The sequence below is a fragment of the Bos javanicus genome, chromosome 5, assembly GCF_032452875.1.
Source record: "Bos javanicus breed banteng chromosome 5, ARS-OSU_banteng_1.0, whole genome shotgun sequence".
NCBI classification, from domain to species: Eukaryota; Metazoa; Chordata; class Mammalia; order Artiodactyla; family Bovidae; genus Bos; species Bos javanicus.
Genome location: NC_083872.1, coordinates 105,159,678 through 105,166,385, shown reverse-complemented (window position 1 = coordinate 105,166,385; position 6,708 = coordinate 105,159,678). Strand labels below are relative to the sequence as shown.

General features: G+C 46.2%; 1 non-coding gene across 1 annotated transcript; it reads left to right on the top strand.

Moving 5' to 3' along the window:
- The first annotated feature begins 6,164 nt into the window (after positions 1 to 6,164).
- On the top strand, positions 6,165 to 6,237 carry TRNAG-UCC (transfer RNA glycine (anticodon UCC)). Its single transcript has one exon. It is a non-coding gene; the product is annotated as a tRNA-Gly (tRNA).
- Positions 6,238 to 6,708: the final 471 nt, after the last annotated feature.

Genomic DNA, 6,708 nt, shown 5'->3' with positions numbered 1-6,708 from the left:
AGGCCGGTGGACAGGGTCCAACAGCAGGCAGCGCCAGGGGGTCGGCACTCCTGAGAGTTCTACTCAGAGCCTCAGGCCGAAGCTGAACACCAGGGACAAGGCCTGACATACCCCAGGCTCTAGGTTTGGGTGAGAGGATGGGAGAGGCAGTAAGAGAAGCACCGTTAATCAGTCCTTTCTTATGAGCTGTGATGCTGGGCCCCTTCACTCCTTATGATGCCCTGAAGCCCAGTGATGCCCACTTAGAGGAGAAGAAGTCGAGGCATAGAGGGGCACCAGCATGGGACTGCTGGGCGGCAGAGCTGGTGTTCAAACCCCCAGTCTCTGTGAGCTCCTGTGTTTTGTCAAGGGTGGGAGGCTGGGCAGAAATCATTCTACACGATGTGCCCCAAGACTGGAGTTGGTGTGGGAGGCGAGATTCCCCCAGCCTTCTAGACCCCCAGACCCCGGGTCGTGCTGGTAGCAGTGAGGCCCACGAGGCTAGAGGGGAGGGCAGAGGAGGTCCCCAGCTCTCCCATTCTCTCTCCAGCAGGCTTGGTGGGTGGGGCTGGCGGTGGGGGCTGGAGGTGGTCAGGGCAGTGGTGGGGACCACAGGATGACAGATTTGTCCAGCTCCCACAGGTCAGAAAGCCAAGGCCGAGACTCGGCCGGGATCCCACCGGCATTGGTCACCATTCATCCAGTGTCCACAGGGACTTTACACTGAGGACAGGTGAAGCTGGAAAGAAGCTAAAAAGAGCCAGGAGGCTATTGAAAAGCGTGGTCAGGATGATGCTGATGAGAGATGATTCAGGCTTGAAAGGTGGAGAAGGAAATGTCTGGCAAAGGGGGTTGGGTAGGACCACTCGGGGACCAGCTCAGAGGTGGAGGCAGGGGGAAAGGCCCAGCCTGGAGTCAGGCCAAGTGATGTTCACATCCCAGGCTGGTGACCACAGGCCTATCCACAACTTATCTGAGCCTCTCTTTAAAAAAAGAAAAATGAAGGTGTTAGTTGCCCAGACGTGTCCAACTCTTTGCAACCCCATGGGCTGTAGCCTACCAGGCTCCTCTGTCCATGGGATTTCCCAGGCAAGAATATTTAGCCATTCCCTTCTCCAGGGATCAAACTCAGGTCTCCTGCATTGCAGGTGGATTCTTTACCACTGAGCCACTGGGAAAGCCCAAGCCTCTGTTCTTCACGTGTATAGAAGGCAGGAGTAATGCAAACCTATTGGGTTTTGTTTGAGGAATAATTGGAAAGCACGTGTACTCCAGACACAGAGCTGTGATTGAATAATGGCTGATGGTGCTAAGGGTCCCAGTGGCCAAGGTAGGGGGCAGAGAAGAGACCCAGAGACGCGGGTGGGAGTTGATACAAGGTCACGGTGCAGGAGACCCTAAGCGATGTCACTGGAGCAGCGAGGGAGCAGAGCCCAGGGCCTGCAGCCAGCTCTAAAATCCCGGAGTGAGGGGCTGACAGTACTGCCTGGGGTGGTGGCTGCTCCGCGCCGAGGCTTTGGGGTACCATCAGCCTGGGCTCCTTGGACAGTCTCCAGGATGCCAGCCAGCCAGACGTGAGGTCATGCATTTATAAGAGGAAGCTGTGCAGCTGGGGTGTCGGGGAGGGGGCGGCTGAGGAGGGGCTGAGCCACATCTCGGGGCTCCAAGGGGCTCCCAGGCAGCCCAGGGGGACTTGACCAAGGGCCCCAAGCTGCCTTGGGTTTGGGTGAGAGGAAAGGTCCTACCCACCTGCCTTCCTGTCTCTGCCCTTGTCTCCTCCTCACTGTCCTGGACTGGGCACTCCCCCCGCCCCCACTCCACTGCCAACAACCTTCCCGGAGAAAAGCTCCTGAGCTGGGGGGCAGGTGTCTGAGCAGGGGGCTGACAGGTCTGACAGGCACCAGGTGAGAGCATGGGCCTCTTAGGGTTTCAGTCCCCACACGACACCTCGGGCCATTGAGGCGCAGCCCCGGGAGGGGGAGGTGCCCCACCTGCAGACACAGCCTCCGGGACCCAGGGGAGAGGCAGGGGGACAAGGGAAAGGCCACCCAGGGGACGCGGTTATGGAGGGAGGTGAACGAAGTGCTCCAGAGGCTACATTTCACAAACGAGGAAACTGAGACCAGAGACCGGAAGTACGCTTTGCGGCCGACAGGCGAGGAGTTAGTGGATGTAGAGGCTGAAAATGCCCGTCCCCTGCTGTGGGTAGCATTTCCATCGTTATCTCTAATGCTTATTTTTCTTGTCTATTGTATCCTCAGTATGTCAGTGCTGCGTTGAAGAGAAGTAGACACCAGGATTGTTTCTTGTACTGAACCCCAGCTTAAATAGAATGAGTCTAAAATTTCTTTGTTGGGAATAATGTTCACTGTAGGAATCTGGTATCTATTCTTAATCAAATAGACTTCTATTCTTGGTTTTGTGAGAATTATTACTATTTTTACTATTCTTCTAAAAAGGTGTTGAGATTTATTTAATGCCCTTTTCATATCTATCAAGATAATCAGGTTATTTAATTCTCCTTTAGCCCTTTATTTTAGTGAATTATTTTGAAAGAATTTTTATATTGTGACTCCCTGAAAATATTCACTTTGATCATGATGTATTATTTTAAGTACACAGTTGGATCCAATTAGCAAATACTCCTTTTTCTTTGTTTGAAGAGTCATATATATGTCCAGAAATAAAAATGAGTCTTTTGAATTGACATTTGCTGGCTTTGTAATCAAGGTTACAGCAGCCTCGTAAAAAGTTGGACAGTTTTTTTTTTCCTCTCTCTGTCTCTCTGAAATAGTATGCATCAGACAGATTTTATATATATATATATATATATATATATATATATATATATATACATAATACATATATATATATGTATATATATATATATATAGCTTCAGAGCTTAATAGCACTCTCCTATAAAACTATTTGAGTTTAGGGCTTTGTTGGCACACATGTGAATGGGGGGTGGGGGAGAACATTTGATATTTAAACATTTAAAACAGCAATCAGTTTGTTCAAATTTCTTCTGCTGCTGCTGCTGCTGCTGCTACTGCTAAGTTGCTTCAGTCGTGTCTGACTCTGTGTGACCCCATAGACGACAGCCCACCAGGCTTCCCCGTCCCTGGGATTCTCCAGGCAAGAACACTGGAGTGGGTTGCCATTTCCTTCTCCAGTGCATGAAAGTGAAAACTGAAAGGGAAGTCGCTCAGTCGTGTCCGACTCTTAGTGACCCCATGGACTGCTGCTGGTGTTGGCTTTTTCAGAATTTCATTCATTATCCTACTTCATGGTAGTTCTTTTATGTTTTAGAATCTCAGTTGTGTCTAGAGTTATTTTTTCACTCATTCTATATTCTAAATTTTGTATCTTATCTCCACTCTTTTTTTTTTTTGGCTGCACCACGTGGCTTGCAGGATCCCTGACCAGAGATTGAACCTGGACTGGGCAGTGGAAGCACTGAGGGGACGGGCCTTGGACAGCCAGGGAATTCCCTTGCCTCCTTTCGTAGAATTTTGATGTCTTTTCAGAAACATAAGAAGTAAAAACTTTTTCACAAAACCAGCCTTTAGTTTGGTTAATTTTTCTGCTTTTTTTCCGGTTCACCATTTTGCTGATTTCTGCCTTCATTTTAATTTTCTGTGTCCTATGTAGTTCTTTGGGCTTACACAATTGCTCTTTTTCTAACTTCTTGAGTTGGAAGCTTAGCTCATTTGTTTTTGTTCTTTCTGGCTTTGTGATAGATGTATTTAAAGCTGTAAATTTCCCTCAAAGAAGTTGTGCCCCACATATTCTGACATGTGGTGCTTTCGTTTTGTTCGGTCGAGGTACTTCATAATTTTCCCCACGATTTCCTCTCTAACCAGAGTGTTATTGGTAGTAAGCTTTTCAGTTTCCAGGCATATGGGGTTTTTAAAAACTATTCTTTTGTTATTGAGTCCCAAATTTACTGCATGATGGTCAGGCTGTAGTTTGTGCGATGTGGGTTTCTTGGAATTTATTGAGGCTTCCTTTGTCACTCAAGTTTAATATTGGCTTTTGTGAATGTTCCAAGTGTTCTTGAAAAGATATTCATTCTATATTTATTAGGTGTGAAATACATATGTATTAGCTCAGGCTTATTAATTGCATAGTTGTATAATTCAAATCTACCGTATCTTTCCCTTTTTCTAAAATTTTGGTCAGCTTGATTGGTTAGTTTCATGGAGGAATGTGTTAAAATTACCAACTACAATAAGTGATTTATCTGTTCAACAGTTATGTCTTAGTTTTTTAACTTATATACTTCAAAGTCTTATATTTTTTATATATTTATAAGAAATATATTTATATATTTCAAACCAGTCAATCCTAAAGGAAATCAACCCTGAATATTCATTGGAAGGACTGATGCTGAAGCTGAAACTCCAATACTTTGGCCACCTGATGTGAAGAGCTGACTCACTGCAAAAGACCCTGATGCTGGGAATGATTGAGAGAAAAAGGAGAAGAGGGCAGCAGAGGATCTGATTGGATGGCATCTCTGACTCAATGGACATGAATTTGAGCAGACTCCAGGGGATGGTGAAGGACAGGGAAGCCTGGTGTGCTGCAGTCCGTGGGGTCACAAAGAGTTGAACATGACTGAGGGGCTGAACAACACTAAAGGTGCTTCACATGACTAAGTCTTTCTTTTCATTTGAATCTGGAATTAAATATCACCTTTTTTGAAAGCTCAAGCCCAAGTTGCCCACCAAGCCTTTGTATTTCATCAAACTGCTTCATTTTCTTTGCGATTCTTAACATGATCTGATTCTTTTGCTTATTGTTTTTAATATTTATTTTATTTGGCTGTGCCGGGTCTTAGTTGCAGGACACAGCATCCTCGGTTTTCATTGCAGCATGCAGAATCTTTACCTGCCTGACCAGGGATGGAACCCGGGTCACCTGCATTGGAAGCCCAGAGTCTTGGCCACTGGACTGCTGGGGAGTCCCTGCTTGTTGTTCATTGGCCTCTTTTACATCATCTCACAAAGCCTGCCATCAGGAAGAATTCAGTAACTTTGTGAAAGCAGGGAACTTATTTGTATTTTTCACTGCCGTTTCCCCAGTGCCTAGAACTGTGCCTTCCACAAAACAGATGCTTAATACCTGTTCATCATGAGAGAAGATAGTATTCTCTAAATGTGTGTTGCCCTTCAGGGTTGGGCCCTTTCTGATTGGTCTCCATGAGGCTCCTTCTTGTAGGAAGAGGATAGGTCTCCCCACCACAGACACCAGCTTGGACTGTCTGACTCTTTTGACCACTGAGGGTGTTTGACCTATGCAAGCTGAAGCCATCCATGCTGCTATGGGTCAGAAGCTTGAAGAATGAACGTCTGATTTCACTGTTGCTTTGTTCCTCTTCCGCAAGACCCAGAAAAACCACTCTCTCAGTCTCATCCAGTAAGAAAAGTCTGGGTCCTTTTCACCCTATTGAAGGACATATAACCTGGTTGAGCAATAAACCTTTGCAAACGGAAGAGGCTGAGATTTGGGGAGTGATTGTTACTGCAGCAAAATCTATGGAAAGCTAACACATTTCACTAAATTCATCGATAAGCCAAGAAATAATGTTTTTGAACCAGTTTGAATTAGGTTTCTGTCTTTTGCAACCTAAAAGGTTATCATTAACATGCCCCTTTATGTTGTTGTCTCCTCATTGGTTACATTTCATCTTCCCCTCCAGAGGAGGAGAGTCATTCTCTTATTTATCATTGTATCCTCAGGGCCAAGGAGAGTATCTGATCACTGTTGTTCTTGTTTAATCACTAAGTGGTGTCCAATTCTTTTGTGACTCCATGGACTGCAGCCCGCCAGGCTCCTCTGTCCATGGGATTTTCCAGGCAAGAATACTGGATTGTTTTGCCATTTCCTTCTCCAAAGAATCTTCTTGATCCAGGGATCGAACCCATGTCCCCTACATTGATTGGCAGGTGGATTCTTCACCCCTGAGCCATCTGCTCATTATACCTCTGAATTTTTATTTCTCCATCCCTCTCTCTAGAGCCAAGACAGAAAAGGAGGGAAGGGAAATTCTTGGCCTTCAGTAGCTCCAAATTTGGAGTATTCTTGATCAATTATGAACATCCCACGCTGCCATCTTTGTCTCCTATCTTCACTGACCTTTTACCTGTCTCATTAAAATGAACAAACAGCAGAGACATCCTTGGTGGTCCAGTGGTTAAGACACTGAACTTCCAATTCAGAGGGCATGGGTTCAATTCCTGCTTGGGGAACTAAGATTCAGCACACCATAGGATGCAGCCAAAAATATATGTATATCGACAAACAGCAAAGATAGCTTCTCAGATCAAAGAGACTTGCCAACGTCACTAGAGAAGTGTTGGTGGAGACAGAGGACCTGGACGCTGACATCAGCAGTTTCCTGAGCCCTTCTGAAGCCCCCATCTCTTTACATGAGGACCTGGCAACTCACTAGTTCTCAGTTGAGGGCACCAGGTCCTGTTTTTCTTAGTAGAATGAAGTTTTGGGATCTAAAAAGAAGTTCAGACCTCCTGGGAATAACAGATGGGGAAAGAGGAAACAATTCAGGATGACTGTCAGTGCCGGTGGGGTCCTGGATGGATGGATGACGGCAGGGAAATGGGGCTCAGGAATAAGCTGTCCATTGACCCAGACAGTCACCTTCAAGAGAAGGTGGCTCCATGGTGACGGTAGAAGACTAGGTAGCTGTTCTCCAGGAGGGC